We start from the raw sequence: 17,792 nt of genomic DNA on the forward strand, positions 1-17,792 counted from the left end.
TCAGGGCACTGAGCAGCGCTGTATTGGGAGGAGATAATTATGATCCCTCACTATTGCCTCATTGTTCGGTAGTTCAATTAGACTGCATAATTGTCCTCCAAATGATGCAGACTAGTACATTGCAGGGGACTGATACAATCCATAATCAGCAGACATTCCACAAATTAGCATACAAAAACTTGACATTGGACAGTCTCCCATGAAGCAATAGCTCATGTCCCTTTACTCACTGAACAAAGGAGTAATATGTCTAGCATAATTAAGAATAGTTCACACATTGACGCTGAATCTTCACAATATACACACGTACATATTGTATACACACGTATACTGTACGCAATCACATACATACTGTACACACATACATACAGAGCACACACTCATATATACTGTACACCAACATATGTACTGTACACTAGAGTTGAGCGACCTTGACCTTTTTAGAGTCGAGCCGGGTTTTGCGAAACCCGACTATGTCCAAAGTCGGGTCGAGTGAAATCGGCCGATTATGACGTAAAGTCGGGATCGACCGAAACACGAAACCCAATGCAAGTCAATGGGGCAGCATAGTCGGCAGTGAGTGGGGGCCAGGAAAACACCTAGAGTGCCCATTTTAATGTCAAAACCATCCATTCTTCTTAATGAAGCTTGTCAAGCGTAATTTACCTTATAATAATTGGAAGGCATTTGAAATTGGGGGTCATTTGGCTAAAGTTGTGGGGGGTAGGGCTGGTTCAAGTAATTAGTGGGCCCAGGAAATCTGGACCACGTCACGGCAGTGGAGCAGGGAGAGGTAAGTATTTCAACTTTGCAAGTGCTGTGAACCTGAGCAAGCAGGGGGGGCCCACTCGTTGGCATTGGCACTGGCACAGGGCCCCTCAAAGTACAGCGGTGTGTTTGCACGGCGGGGGCGCCTCCCACCGGCAGCAACACTTTTGCGTACTATGAGAGGCCCTGTGCCAGTGACGTCGCCAACTAGTATTCCTCCCCCCACCTGATGAAGGAACCTGCACTTTCATCTGCACCTTCCTCTTTGTCCCCGTGTAAGGTGGTATGGTATGCGGGAAGAGCAACCTGACTTTCAGCAGGGTCACAATGTTGTTGTGTAGCGTGCACGGGGAATGTTGCGTTATGGGTCAATGTACCAGCAGACTCATCTATCACTGGCTGGGCAATGGGCACGATGAAGTGGAAACACAGATATAGGCCCAAAGAAGAAAGTGGGCTAAATGCAGTTCAAAATTGGTAACACAGGAATAACCAGGGGGCATTGCAGTGGAGGACAACTGGAATGAGAGGCTGACACAGAGCGTAGGGCCAAATCAGTAAGTAGTCGAAATGCAGTTCAAAATTGGCAACCGTAGTAAACAGGCGGCACAGCTTTGTTCAGTGGAGGAGAACAGCAAGGAGTGGCAGACACCGATAGTAGGCCCCAACCCAACTAGTAGGCCAAATGCAGTCTAACATTAACAACTACTTAACGAGAGGCTGAAAATGGTATTTCAGGACAGGAAACCAGGAGAACAGCAAGGAGTGGCAGACACCGATAGTAGGCCCCAAACCAACTAGTACGCCAAATGCAGTTGTTCCATTTAACCACAATTTAATGAGAGCCTGAAGATAGAAGCTCAGGAAAGGCAACCTGGGGAACACCTTGGAGTGTAACACACCATCTCTCTCCACCCCATACCCATTTTGTAGGCCTAATGCTGTGTACTTTTCTACAACTACTAAACGAGAGTCGGAAGACCGAAGCAATGGCAAGGAAACCTGGGGAACACCTTGGAGTGTAACACACCATCTCTCTCCACCCCATACCCAATTTGTAGGCCTAATGCAGCCTACTTTCCGACACCTACTAAACGAGAGCATGAAGATCGAAGCTCAGGAAAGGCAACCTGGGGAACACCTTGGAGTGTAACACACCATCTCTCTCCACCCCATACCCATTTTTTAGGCCTAATGCAGTGTACTTTTCTACAACTACTAAACGAGAGTCGGAAGACCGAAGCAATGGCAAGGAAACCTGGGGAACACCTTGGAGTGTAACACACCATCTCTCTCCACCCCATTCCCCATTTTTTAGGCCTAATGCAGCCTACTTTCCGACACCTACTAAACGAGAGCATGAAGATCGAAGCTCAGGAAAGGCAACCTGGGGAACACCTTGGAGTGTAACACACCATCTCTCTCCACCCCATACCCATTTTGTAGGCCTAATGCTGTGTACTTTTCTACAACTACTAAACGAGAGTCGGAAGACCGAAGCAATGGCAAGGAAACCTGGGGAACACCTTGGAGTGTAACACACCATCTCTCTCCACCCCATACCCAATTTGTAGGCCTAATGCAGCCTACTTTCCGACACCTACTAAACGAGAGCATGAAGATCGAAGCTCAGGAAAGGCAACCTGGGGAACACCTTGGAGTGTAACACACCATCTCTCTCCACCCCATACCCATTTTGTAGGCCTAATGCTGTGTACTTTTCTACAACTACTAAACGAGAGTCGGAAGACCGAAGCAATGGCAAGGAAACCTGGGGAACACCTTGGAGTGTAACACACCATCTCTCTCCACCCCATACCCAATTTGTAGGCCTAATGCAGCCTACTTTCCGACACCTACTAAACGAGAGCATGAAGATCGAAGCTCAGGAAAGGCAACCTGGTGAAAACCTTGGAGTGTAACACAACCTGTCTCTACACCCCATACACAATTAGTAGGCCTAATGCAGCGTAGTTTCCAACAGCTACTAAACGAGAGCCGGAAGATCGAAGCTCAGGAAAGGCAACCTGGGGAACACCTTGGAGTGTAACACAACCTCTCTCTACACCACGGAAGGGCTGATTCTTAGGAAGGAAGGCTGTTGTAAATAAGCATTGCGCGTCCGAGGGTGATTATATTCTTATTCGGTATCTACTCACCCTCGGACGCGCCATGCTTCTTGATTTGTAATTAATGTTTATTTGCAATGTGCTTTTGACTTACTCAATTATTTTTTTAATTATTGATTTTATTAAATTAATAGTTTAACATCTTATTGGAAATAATTTAAAGGAGACGCGACAGGACAACACTCGGTGGATGCCATATCTGTGTTAACAACTCCAAAAAACTTTCAGTTAACTTCTTGCAGGAGAAAGAAATTGTAGCTGTTGGACCTTTGTAGTACAGTTCCAGATATTTGTTGTGTGTTTGTTTTGATTGTTAAAATGTCTGCATTTGAGATCTCAACACGATCTTATTTTTTATAATCAAATTAATTTTTTAAATATTTTATTAGGTTGGTTCAAGGGGTACACGGGCCGCAGTAGACAGGTCAGTGGAGGCCTAGTGGAAGGAGGGACCGCAGATGCGCCACTGTTTCACCCATACACAATTAGTAGGCCTAATGCAGCGTAGTTTCCAACAGCTACTAAACGAGAGCCGGAAGATCGAAGCTCAGGAAAGGCAACCTGGGGAACACCTTGGAGTGTAACACAACCTCTCTCTACACCACGGAAGGGCTGATTCTTAGGAAGGAAGGCTGTTGTAAATAAGCATTGCGCGTCCGAGGGTGATTATATTCTTATTCGGTATCTACTCACCCTCGGACGCGCCATGCTTCTTGATTTGTAATTAATGTTTATTTGCAATGTGCTTTTGACTTACTCAATTATTTTTTTAATTATTGATTTTATTAAATTAATAGTTTAACATCTTATTGGAAATAATTTAAAGGAGACGCGACAGGACAACACTCGGTGGATGCCATATCTGTGTTAACAACTCCAAAAAACTTTCAGTTAACTTCTTGCAGGAGAAAGAAATTGTAGCTGTTGGACCTTTGTAGTACAGTTCCAGATATTTGTTGTGTGTTTGTTTTGATTGTTAAAATGTCTGCATTTGAGATCTCAACACGATCTTATTTTTTATAATCAAATTAATTTTTTAAATATTTTATTAGGTTGGTTCAAGGGGTACACGGGCCGCAATAGACAGGTCAGTGGAGGCCTAGTGGAAGGAGGGACCGCAGATGCGCCACTGTTTCACCCATACACAATTAGTAGGCCTAATGCAGCGTAGTTTCCAACAGCTACTAAACGAGAGCCGGAAGATCGAAGCTCAGGAAAGGCAACCTGGGGAACACCTTGGAGTGTAACACAACCTCTCTCTACACCACGGAAGGGCTGATTCTTAGGAAGGAAGGCTGTTGTAAATAAGCATTGCGCGTCCGAGGGTGATTATATTCTTATTCGGTATCTACTCACCCTCGGACGCGCCATGCTTCTTGATTTGTAATTAATGTTTATTTGCAATGTGCTTTTGACTTACTCAATTATTTTTTTAATTATTGATTTTATTAAATTAATAGTTTAACATCTTATTGGAAATAATTTAAAGGAGACGCGACAGGACAACACTCGGTGGATGCCATATCTGTGTTAACAACTCCAAAAAACTTTCAGTTAACTTCTTGCAGGAGAAAGAAATTGTAGCTGTTGGACCTTTGTAGTACAGTTCCAGATATTTGTTGTGTGTTTGTTTTGATTGTTAAAATGTCTGCATTTGAGATCTCAACACGATCTTATTTTTTATAATCAAATTAATTTTTTAAATATTTTATTAGGTTGGTTCAAGGGGTACACGGGCCGCAGTAGACAGGTCAGTGGAGGCCTAGTGGAAGGAGGGACCGCAGATGCGCCACTGTTTCACCCATACACAATTAGTAGGCCTAATGCAGCGTAGTTTCCAACAGCTACTAAACGAGAGCCGGAAGATCGAAGCTCAGGAAAGGCAACCTGGGGAACACCTTGGAGTGTAACACAACCTCTCTCTACACCACGGAAGGGCTGATTCTTAGGAAGGAAGGCTGTTGTAAATAAGCATTGCGCGTCCGAGGGTGATTATATTCTTATTCGGTATCTACTCACCCTCGGACGCGCCATGCTTCTTGATTTGTAATTAATGTTTATTTGCAATGTGCTTTTGACTTACTCAATTATTTTTTTAATTATTGATTTTATTAAATTAATAGTTTAACATCTTATTGGAAATAATTTAAAGGAGACGCGACAGGACAACACTCGGTGGATGCCATATCTGTGTTAACAACTCCAAAAAACTTTCAGTTAACTTCTTGCAGGAGAAAGAAATTGTAGCTGTTGGACCTTTGTAGTACAGTTCCAGATATTTGTTGTGTGTTTGTTTTGATTGTTAAAATGTCTGCATTTGAGATCTCAACACGATCTTATTTTTTTTAATCAAATTAATTTTTTTTATATTTAATGATGTTGGTTCAAGGGGTACACGGGCAGCAATAGACAGGTCAGTGGAGGCCTAGTGGAAGGATTGACGGCAGACAGGCATCAAAGGCCTAACATTGGGCTGGCTGTAGGCAAGTTAAAATTGGTTCCAGGGGAACACGGCCATCAGTGGCCTGGTCAGTGTAGTTGTAGTTGAAAGAACGGGACGCAGACAGGCTTCGAAGGCCTAACATAATAACATAGGGCTGGCTGTAGGCAAGTTAAAATTGGTTCCAAGGGAACACGGCCATCAGTGGCCTGGTCAGTGTAGTTGTAGTTGAAAGAACGGGACGCAGACAGGCTTCGAAGGCCTAACATAACAAACTTGGGCTGGCTGTAGGCACTTTTAAATTTGTTCCAGGGGTACATGGGCAGCAGTGTATGGTCAGTGGAAGTCTAGTGGAAGGAGTGACCGCAGACAGGCTTCCAAGGCCTAACATAACAAACTTGGGCTGGCTGTAGGCACTTTTAAATTGGTTCCAGGGGTACACGGGCAGCAGTGGTCTGGTCAGTGGAAGTCTAGTGGAAGGAGTGACCGCAGACAGGCTTCGAAGGCCTAACATAACAAACTTGGGCTGGCTGTAGGCACTTTTAAATTTGTTCCAGGGGTACATGGGCAGCAGTGTATGGTCAGTGGAAGTCTAGTGGAAGGAGTGACCGCAGACAGGCTTCCAAGGCCTAACATAACAAACTTGGGCTGGCTGTAGGCACTTTTAAATTGGTTCCAGGGGTACACGGGCAGCAGTGGTCTGGTCAGTGGAAGTCTAGTGGAAGGAGTGACCGCAGACAGGCTTCCAAGGCCTAACATAACAAACTTGGGCTGGCTGTAGGCACTTTTAAATTGGTTCCAGGGGTACACGGGCAGCAGTGGTCTGGTCAGTGGAAGTCTAGTGGAAGGAGTGACCGCAGACAGGCTTCCAAGGCCTAACATAACAAACTTGGGCTGGCTGTAGGCACTTTTAAATTGGTTCCTGGGGTACACGGGCAGCAGTGGTCTGGTCAGTGGAAGTCTAGTGGAAGGAGTGACCGCAGACAGGCTTCGAAGGCCTAACATAACAAACTTGGGCTGGCTGTAGGCACTTTTAAATTGGTTCCAGGGGTACACGGGCAGCAGTGGTCTGGTCAGTGGAAGTCTAGTGGAAGGAGTGACCGCAGACAGGCTTCCAAGGCCTAACATAACAAACTTGGGCTGGCTGTAGGCACTTTTAAATTGGTTCCAGGGGTACACGGGCAGCAGTGGTCTGGTCTGTGGAAGTCTAGTGGAAGGAGTGACCGCAGACAGGCTTCGAAGGCCTAACATAATAACATAGGGCTGGCTGTAGGCAAGTTAAAATTGGTTCCAAGGGAACACGGCCATCAGTGGCCTGGTCAGTGTAGTTGTAGTTGAAAGAACGGGACGCAGACAGGCTTCGAAGGCCTAACATAACAAACTTGGGCTGGCTGTAGGCACTTTTAAATTTGTTCCAGGGGTACATGGGCAGCAGTGTATGGTCAGTGGAAGTCTAGTGGAAGGAGTGACCGCAGACAGGCTTCCAAGGCCTAACATAACAAACTTGGGCTGGCTGTAGGCACTTTTAAATTGGTTCCAGGGGTACACGGGCAGCAGTGGTCTGGTCAGTGGAAGTCTAGTGGAAGGAGTGACCGCAGACAGGCTTCCAAGGCCTAACATAACAAACTTGGGCTGGCTGTAGGCACTTTTAAATTGGTTCCAGGGGTACACGGGCAGCAGTGGTCTGGTCAGTGGAAGTCTAGTGGAAGGAGTGACCGCAGACAGGCTTCGAAGGCCTAACATAACAAACTTGGGCTGGCTGTAGGCACTTTTAAATTGGTTCCAGGGGTACACGGGCAGCAGTGGTCTGGTCAGTGGAAGTCTAGTGGAAGGAGTGACCGCAGACAGGCTTCCAAGGCCTAACATAACAAAATTGGGCTGGCTGTAGGCACTTTAAATTGGTTCCAGGGGTACATGGGCAGCAGTGTATGGTCAGTGGAAGTCTAGTGGAAGGAGTGACCGCAGACAGGCTTCGAAGGCCTAACATAATAACATAGGGCTGGCTGTAGGCAAGTTAAAATTGGTTCCAAGGGAACACGGCCATCAGTGGCCTGGTCAGTGTAGTTGTAGTTGAAAGAACGGGACGCAGACAGGCTTCGAAGGCCTAACATAACAAACTTGGGCTGGCTGTAGGCACTTTTAAATTTGTTCCAGGGGTACATGGGCAGCAGTGTCTGGTCAGTGGAAGTCTAGTGGAAGGAGTGACCGCAGACAGGCTTCGAAGGCCTAACATAACAAACTTGGGCTGGCTGTAGGCACTTTTAAATTGGTTCCAGGGGTACACGGGCAGCAGTGGTCTGGTCAGTGGAAGTCTAGTGGAAGGAGTGACCGCAGACAGGCTTCCAAGGCCTAACATAACAAACTTGGGCTGGCTGTAGGCACTTTTAAATTGGTTCCAGGGGTACACGGGCAGCAGTGGTCTGGTCAGTGGAAGTCTAGTGGAAGGAGTGACCGCAGACAGGCTTCCAAGGCCTAACATAACAAAATTGGGCTGGCTGTAGGCACTTTAAATTGGTTCCAGGGGTACATGGGCAGCAGTGTATGGTCAGTGGAAGTCTAGTGGAAGGAGTGACGGCAGACAGTCTTCGAAGGCCTAACATAACAAAATTGGGCTGACTGTAGGCACTTTTAAATTGGTTCCAGGGTAACACGGCCAGCAGTGGCCTGGTCAGTGTAGTAGTTGTAGAAAGAAGGGACCGCAGACAGGCTTCGAAGGCCTAACATAACAAAAATGTCAAAACAATGGTATTGTCAGTGCCAGGCATTGAAGGATGTCAGCGCCTAGACTACACATTGGTGAAGCTGTGAGAGATAATTTTGCTAGTGGTAGAGCACTGTTTGAGCTGGGGGGGGGAACTGTCTTGTGGCCGGCGGTACAGGCACAGGGCCCCTCATATTACAACGGTGTGTCTGACGTTGGGTGCGCACCACCACCGCCAGAGACACTTTATTGTACTATGAGGGACCCAGTGGCAGTGCCGTCGACCAAAAGCGGCCACACCCACCTCTTCAGACAAACAGCACTCTCAAGGGTCCAAGCGCAAAGTGGCGATAGCACGGCCCCGTGTGGGGAGTTTGGCCATTTCGTGAGGTGGAAACATGTCGTATGCTGGACAATCAGGTGAAGAAAATTACGAGATTGGAAAAGTCATTCAGAATAGTCCACAGGCAAGACCTTTTCATAGGAAAGCTAGGTGTCAGCCGGGCAGGGTGGGGCAAAAGATTTTGAAATCCAGTTGTGGTTCATTTTAATGAAGGTTAGATCATCTACATTTTGGGTAGCCAGACGAGTCCTTTTTTCTGTTAGTATTGAACCTGCAGCACTGAATACTCTTTCTGATAGGACACTAGCTGCCGGGCAAGCAAGCTCCTGCAATGCATATTCTGCCAATTCTGGCCAGGTGTCTAATTTGGATGCCCAGTAATCAAATGGGAATGACGGTTGAGGGAGAACGTCGATAAGGGATGAAAAATAGTTTGTAACCATACTGGACAAATGTTGTCTCCTGTCACTTTGAATTGATGCTGCAGTACCTGTCCTGTCTGCGGTCATAGAAAAATCACTCCACAACCTGGTCAGAAAACCCCTCTGGCCAACGCCACTTCTGATTTCTGCCCCTCTAACACCTCTGGTCTGCTGGCCCCTGGAGCTCGTGTGAGAACGATCACGGGCGCTGTGTGCAGGGAATGCCAGAAGCAAACGGTCAACAAGAGTTGATTGTTTTGTTGCTAATATTAGTTCCAAGTTCTCATGTGGCATAATATTTTGCAATTTGCCTTTATAGCGAGGATCAAGGAGGCAGGCCAACCAGTAATCGTCATCGTTCATCATTTTTGTAATGCGTGTGTCCCTTTTGAGGATACGCAAGGCATAATCCGCCATGTGGGCCAAAGTTCCCGTTGTCAAATCTGCGGTTGTGCTTGGTTGAGGGGCAGTTGCAGGCAAATCTACGTCACTTGTGTCCCTCAAAAAACCAGAACCCGGCCTTGCCACGCCACCAATTTCCCGTGCCCCCGGGAAAGCTTCCTCATTAAAAATATACTCATCCCCATCATCCTCCTCATCCTCCACCTCCTCTTCGCCCGGTACCTCGTCATGTACACTGCCCTGACCAGACAATCGCTGACTGTCATCAAGGCTTTCCTCTTCCTCTGGTGCAGACGCCTGATCCTTTATGTGCGTCAAACTTTGCATCAGCAGACGCATTAGGGGGATGCTCATGCTTATTATGGCGTTGTCTGCACTAACCAGCCGTGTGCATTCCTCAAAACACTGAAGGACTTGACACATGTCTTGAATCTTCGACCACTGCACACCTGACAACTCCATGTCTGCCATCCTACTGCCTGCCCGTGTATGTGTATCCTCCCACAAAAACATAACAGCCCGCCTCTGTTCGCACAGTCTCTGAAGCATGTGCAGTGTTGAGTTCCACCTTGTTGCAACGTCTATGATTAGGCGATGCTGGGGAAGGTTCAAAGAACGCTGATAGGTCTGCATACGGCTGGAGTGTACAGGCGAACGGCGGATATGTGCGCAAAGTCCACGCACTTTGAGGAGCAGGTCGGATAACCCCGGATAACTTTTCAGGAAGCACTGCACCACCAGGTTTAAGGTGTGAGCCAGGCAAGGAATGTGTTTCAGTTGGGAAAGGGAGATGGCAGCCATGAAATTCCTTCCGTTATCACTCACTACCTTGCCTGCCTCAAGATCTACAGTGCCCAGCCACGACTGCGTTTCTTGCTGCAAGAACTCGGACAGAACTTCCGCGGTGTGTCTATTGTCGCCCAAACACTTCATAGCCAATACAGCCTGCTGACGTATGCCAGTAGCTGCCCCATAATGGGAGACCTGGTGTGCAACAGTGGCAGGTGCGGATGGAGTGTTTGTGCGACTGCGGTCTGTGGACGAGCTCTTGCTTCTGCAGGAGGACGAGGAGGAGGAGGAGGAGGAGGGGGTGCGAACGGCTACAGACAACTGTTTACTAGACCGTGGGCTAGGCAGAACTGTCCCAAACTTGCTGTCCCCTGTGGACCCTGAATCCACCACATTTACCCAGTGTGCCGTGATGGACACGTAACGTCCCTGGCCATGCCTACTGGTCCATGCATCTGTTGTCAGGTGCACCTTTGTGCTCACAGATTGCCTGAGTGCATGGACGATGCGCTCTTTAACATGCTGGTGGAGGGCTGGGATGGCTTTTCTGGAAAAAAAGTGTCGACTGGGTAGCTCGTAGCGTGGTACAGCGTAGTCCATCAGGTCTTTGAAAGCTTCGCTTTCAACTAACCGGTAGGGCATCATCTCTAACGAGATTAGTCTAGCTATGTGGGCGTTCAAACCCTGTGTACGCGGATGCGAGGCTAAGTATTTCCTTTTTCTAACCATAGTCTCATGTAGGGTGAGCTGGACTGGAGAGATGGAGATCGTGGAACTAGCGGGGGTGCCGGTGGACATGGCAGACTGAGAGACGGTGGGAGATGGTATTGTTGCCGCCGGTGCCCTAGATGCAGTGTTTCCTACTACGAAACTGGTGATTCCCTGACCCTGACTGCTTTGGCCTGGCAAAGATACCTGCACAGATACAGCAGGTGGTGCGCTAAATGGTGGTCCTACACTGCCGGAAGGGATGTTGCGTTGATGACTAGCTTCATTGGCCGAGGGTGCAACAACCTTAAGGGACGTTTGGTAGTTAGTCCAAGCTTTCAAATGCATGGTGGTTAAATGTCTATGCATGCAACTAGTATTGAGACTTTTCAGATTCTGACCTCTGCTTAAGGAAGTAGAACATTTTTGACAGATGACTTTGCGCTGATCAATTGGATGTTGTTTAAAAAAATGCCAGACTGCACTCTTTCTAGCATCGGATACCTTTTCAGGCATTGCAGACTGAGCTTTAACCGGATGGCCACGCTGTCCTCCACCAGGTTTTGGCTTTGCCACGCGTTTTGGGCAAGATACGGGCCCGGCAGATGGAACCTGTGGCGATGTTGATGCCTGCTGCGGCCCCTCCTCCTCCTCTGCTTCAGAACTGCTGCCGCCTGCACCCTGTTCCCCCAATGGCTGCCAATCGGGGTCAAGAACTGGGTCATCTAATAACTCTTCTTGTACCTCCTGCGCAACTTCGTCTGTGTCACCGTGTCGTTCGGTGGTATAGCGTTCGTGATGGGGCAACATAGTCTCATCAGGGTCTGATTCTTGATCAGCACCCTGCGAGGGCAATGTTGTGGTCTGAGTCAAAGGACCAGCATAGTAGTCTGGCTGTGGCTGTGCGTCAGTGCACTCCATGTCAGATTCAATTTGTAATGGGCATGGACTGTTAACTGCTTCACTTTCTAAGCCAGGGACGGTATGTGTAAAGAGCTCCATGGAGTAACCCGTTGTGTCGCCTGCTGCATTCTTCTCTGTTGTTGTTTTTGCTGAAGAGGACAAGGAAGTGACTTGTCCCTGACCGTGAACATCCACTAACGACGCGCTGCTTTTACTTTTACCAGTTTCACGAGAGGAGGCAAAAGAGCTAGAGGCTGAGTCAGCAAGATAAGCCAAAACTTGCTCTTGCTGCTCCGGCTTTAAAAGCGGCTTTCCTAATCCCAGAAAAGGGAGCGTTCGAGGCCTTGTGTAGCCGGACGACGAACCTGGCTCCACAGCTCCAGACTTAGGTGCAATATTTTTTTCCCCACGACCACCTGATGCTCCACCACTACCACTACCCTCATTACCAGCTGACAATGAACGCCCCCGGCCACGACCTCTTCCACTAGACTTCCTCATTGTTTTAAAAACGTAACCAAACTAACGTTATTTGTTGCAGTCACACAACTTACACGGTGAGCTATAACTTCAGTATGATTTAGCTACCCCTTTACAGGTTGGTGAGACCACAGCGAAAATCAGGCCCAATGTTACACACTCTTTTTTTGGTGGCTGCAAATTAGAGAGATGCCCCACACGCAGGACTGTCACTGAAGCACAAATGTTAATATTAATGTCACACTATTATTTTTTTTTTATTTTTATTTTTTTCAGGAACACTTTAGAAACCCCCCCCAAAAAAAAAAATAGATTTTTGCAGGGAGAATTTAGAAAACAAATGTAACAAACTATATGCTTTCTATGGGCCACTGAGTGAGAGATGACGCACACAGGAATCAGGAGTGGCACACAAGCCCAGAGGCCAATATTTTTCTACCAATGATTGATGGAGTTATTTTCTCTGGTAGATTTTGGAACCCAAATCAAGGAAAAAAAAATATAGGCTTTCTATGGACCACAATTGGAGAGAGAGAGAGAGAGAGAGAGAGAGAGATGGCACACCCAGGAGTCAAGACTGGCACACAAGCAGAAAGGCCAATATTAATCTCCCACTGTTTTTTTTGGTTGTTTTTTTTTTTTTTTTTTTCAGGGAGACTTTAGAAAAAAAAATAATAAAAAAAATATGATTTTATCAGGAAGAATTTAGAAACCAAATAAAATAAAATGATTTTTTCAGGGAGAATTTATAAAACAAATAAAAACAAAAATAGGCGTTCTATGGCCCACTGACTGAGAGATGACGCACACAGGAATCAGGAGTGGCACACAAGCCCAGAGGCCAATATTTTTCTACCAATGATTGATGGAGTTATTTTCTCTGGTAGATTTTGGAACCCAAATCAAGGAAAAAAAATATAGGCTTTCTATGGACCACAATTGGAGAGAGAGAGAGAGAGAGAGAGAGAGATGGCACACCCAGGAGTCAAGACTGGCACACAAGCAGAAAGGCCAATATTAATCTCCCACTGTTTTTTTTGGTTGTTTTTTTTTTTTTTTTTCAGGGAGACTTTAGAAAAAAAAATAATAAAAAAAATATGATTTTATCAGGAAGAATTTAGAAACCAAATAAAATAAAATGATTTTTTCAGGGAGAATTTATAAAACAAATAAAAACAAAAATAGGCGTTCTATGGCCCACTGACTGAGAGATGACGCACACAGGAATCAGGAGTGGCACACAAGCCCAGAGGCCAATATTTTTCTACCAATGATTGATGGAGTTATTTTCTCTGGTAGATTTTGGAACCCAAATCAAGGAAAAAAAATATAGGCTTTCTATGGACCACAATTGGAGAGAGAGAGAGAGAGAGAGAGAGAGAGATGGCACACCCAGGAGTCAAGACTGGCACACAAGCAGAAAGGCCAATATTAATCTCCCACTGTTTTTTTTGGTTGTTTTTTTTTTTTTTTTTTCAGGGAGACTTTAGAAAAAAAAATAATAAAAAAAATATGATTTTATCAGGAAGAATTTAGAAACCAAATAAAATAAAATGATTTTTTCAGGGAGAATTTATAAAACAAATAAAAACAAAAATAGGCGTTCTATGGCCCACTGACTGAGAGATGACGCACACAGGAGTCAGGAGTGGCACACAAGCCCAGAGGCCAATATTTTTCTACCAATGATTGATGTAGTTATTTTCTCTGGTAGATTTTGGAACCCAAATCAAGGAAAAAAAATATAGGCTTTCTATGGACCACAATTGGAGAGAGAGAGAGAGAGAGAGAGAGAGAGATGGCACACCCAGGAGTCAAGACTGGCACACAAGCAGAAAGGCCAATATTAATCTCCCACTGTTTTTTTTTTTTTTTTTTTTTTTTTTTTTTCAGGGAGACTTTAGAAAAAAAAATAATAAATAAAATATGATTTTATCAGGAAGAATTTAGAAACCAAATAAAATAAAATGATTTTTTCAGGGAGAATTTATAAAACAAATAAAACCAAAAATAGGCGTTCTATGGCCCACTGACTGAGAGATGACGCACCCAGGAGTCAAGACTGGCACACAAGCAGAAAGGCCAATATTAATCTCCCACTGTTTTTTTTTTTTTTTTTTTTTTTTTCAGGGAGACTTTAGAAAAAAAAATAATAAAAAAAATATGATTTTATCAGGAAGAATTTAGAAACCAAATAAAATAAAATGATTTTTTCAGGGAGAATTTATAAAACAAATAAAACCAAAAATAGGCGTTCTATGGCCCACTGACTGAGAGATGACGCACCCAGGAGTCAAGACTGGCACACAAGCAGAAAGGCCAATATTAATCTCCCACTGTTTTTTTTTTTTTTTTTTTTTTTTCAGGGAGACTTTAGAAAAAAAAATAATAAAAAAAATATGATTTTATCAGGAAGAATTTAGAAACCAAATAAAATAAAATGATTTTTTCAGGGAGAATTTAGAAAACAAATAAAACCAAAAATAGGCGTTCTATGGCCCACTGACTGAGAGAGTGAGAGAGATGGAACGCTTAGTACTGGCACACAAGCCCAAAGGGCAATATTAATCTCCCTTTTTTTTTCCAGGGAGAATTTCTAAAACCCCCCAAAAAAAAAAAATAGGCTTTCTATGGCCCACTATTTGTGAGAGAGATGGGACGCTCAGGACTGGCACAGATGGCACGCTCAGGACTGGCACAGAAGCCCAGAGGCCAATATTAATCTCCCTTTTTTTCTGGGAGAATTTATAAAACCCAAAAAATATTTAAATAGGCTTTCTATGGCCCACTATTTGTGAGAGAGATGGCACGCTCAGGACTGGCACAGATGGCACGCTCACAACTGGCACACAAGCCCAGAGGCCAATATTAATCTCCCTTTTTTCAGGGAAAATTTATAAAACCAAAAAAAAAATTAAATAGGCTTTCTATGGCCCACTATTTGTGAGAGAGATGGCACGCTCAGGACTGGCACAGATGGCACGCTCACAACTGGCACACAAGCCCAGAGGCCAATATTAATCTCCCTTTTTTCAGGGAAAATTTATAAAACCAAAAAAAAAATTAAATAGGCTTTCTATGGCCCACTATTTGTGAGAGAGATGGCACGCTCAGGACTGGCACAGATGGCACGCTCACAACTGCACACAAGCCCAGAGGCCAATATTAATCTCCCTTTTTTTCAGGGAGAATTTATAAAACCAAAAAAAAAATTAAATAGGCTTTCTATGGCCCACTATTTGTGAGAGAGATGGCACGCTCAGGGCTGGCACAGATGGCACGCTCAGGACTGGCACACAAGCCCAGAGGCCAATATTAATCTCCCTTTTTTTCAGGGAGAATTTATAAAACCCAAAAAAAAATAAAATAGGCTTTCTATGGCCCACTATTTGTGAGAGAGATGGCACACTCAGGACTGGCACACAAGCCCAAAGGCCAATATTAATCTCCCACTGTATTTTTATCAGGGAGAATTTATACACCCCACAAAAAAAAATACAGAAAAATGAAAAGGCTTTCTATGGCCCACTATGTGAGAGAGATGGCACACACAGGGATGGCACTCTAGCAGAAATGCCAAATTGCCAATCTTAATCTCCCACCAAAAAAAAAAAAAAAAAAAAAACAGGGAATGTCCTACAATTACTATCTCCCTGCCTGCAGTAATCTCAGCCAGGTATGGCAGGCAGCTACTATCTCCCTGCCTGCAGTAATCTCAGCCAGGTATGGCAGGCAGCAATAAGGAGTGGACTGATGCACAAATGAAATAAAAAGTGTGGACAAACAAAAAAGATAGCTGTGCAGAAAGGAAGGAACAAGAGGATTTGTGCTTTGAAAAAAGCAGTTGGTTTGCACAGCGGCGTACACACAGCAATGCAGCTATCAGGGAGCCTTCTAGGGCAGCCCAATGAGCTACAGCGCTGAGGGGAAAAAAAAAAAAAAAAAAACTTCCACTGTCCCTGAACACCGAGGGTGGTGTTGGACAGTGCAAATCGCTGCAGCACAAGCGGTTTTGTGGTTAATGGACCCTGCCTAACGCTATCCCTGCTTCTGACAAAGCGGCAGCAACCTCTCCCTAAGCTCAGATCAGCAGCAGTAACATGGCGGTCGGCGGGAACGCCTCTTTATAGCCCCTGTGACGTCGCAGACAGCAAGCCAATCACTGCAATGCCCTTCTCTAAGATGGTGGGGACCAGGACCTATGTCATCACGCTGCCCACACTCTGCGTTTACCTTCATTGGCTGAGAAATGGCGCTTTTCGCGTCATTGAAACGCGACTTTGGCGCGAAAGTCGCGTACCGCATGGCCGACCCCGCACAGGGGTCGGATCGGGTTTCATGAAACCCCGACTTAGCCAAAAGTCGGCGACTTTTGAAAATGTTCGACCCGTTTCGCTCAACCCTACTGTACACAAACACATACCTACTTTTCACACAATCCATACCAACACAACCTTTCCACTTGAAGTTCACACTATTACTGGTAATAACTGCAAAGTGTTTAATAATAAACTTGTCATTAATAAAATGGCCAAAAATTCTGCAAATATTTATTATTCACAAAACCAACAAGCGTGACCGCAGAAGACTTACAAATTGACTTTTATTTAATCCATACATAAAATATACATAAATGATAAAAAACAAATAAAGGATATTTATAAATAAAGGACATACTTCATATCACTCTATATGTAATGGCAGTAAAATAAGAGGTATATTACATTTCCGTCATAATTTTAACACGGGTACTGGTAGTCACAACAGTTCGTCAATACATATGACCAATATGACCTAAGAAAAATGGTAGCACATATATTCCAAATATAAACTGTGCATAGTGCTAAACAATAGGGATAGATATAAAGTGTACTCCTTACTCTAAAGTGTAATGAGCGCAAGTCCTAAATAGTACGGACCTTAGTTATAACCACATATATTAGCTTTGTATCAATACTATAGCGGAGGTATACAGTGGGTACGGAAAGTATTCAGACCCCTTTAAATTTTTCACTCTTTTTTTCATTGCAGCTGTTTGGTAAATTCAAAAAAGTTCATTTTTTCTCACTAATGTACACTCTGCCCCCCATCTTGACTGAAAAAACAGAAATGTAGAAACTTTTGCAAGTTTATTAAAAAAGAAAAATCGAAATATCACATTGTCATAAGTATTCAGCCCCTTTGCTCAGACACTCATATGTAAGTCACATGATGTCCGTTTCCTTGTGATCCTCCTTGAGATGGTTCTACTCCTTCATTGGAGTCCAGCTGTGTTTCCATCCCCACTGTATATTACCTTGCACATTCCGCCGTCGCTTCTTCCCAAGGCTGCCTGGAAAATAACAAAAGGTTCAGAATTGTTATTCTAAATACAGAAGAAATATTTAAGAGATGTGAGTTTGTTTTGTTCTTGAATTTATTTCCTTTGCTATCTTCGCTTATTTTTTCTGTTTCTTCTTTTCACTGTTCATTTTCTTCTTCCTTTACTTCCCTTTTTTTGTTTTCTTTTACTTTCTCTCCCCTCACTTCTGCCCTTTTCACATCCACTTCTCTATTCTCCTCTTCTCTCTTCGGTTCTTCTGTCCTCTACTCTTATATCTTCTTTTCTCTCCTATACTTTCTGTTCTCTTCTTTTCTTCTCTCTTCTCCTCTGTCCTCCTCTCCTCTTCCCTGGATTCTCCTGCTGTCTTGCCTTTACTCTAATCTT

This window comes from Ranitomeya imitator, chromosome 6 (assembly GCF_032444005.1).
Source record: "Ranitomeya imitator isolate aRanImi1 chromosome 6, aRanImi1.pri, whole genome shotgun sequence".
NCBI lineage: Eukaryota > Metazoa > Chordata > Amphibia > Anura > Dendrobatidae > Ranitomeya > Ranitomeya imitator.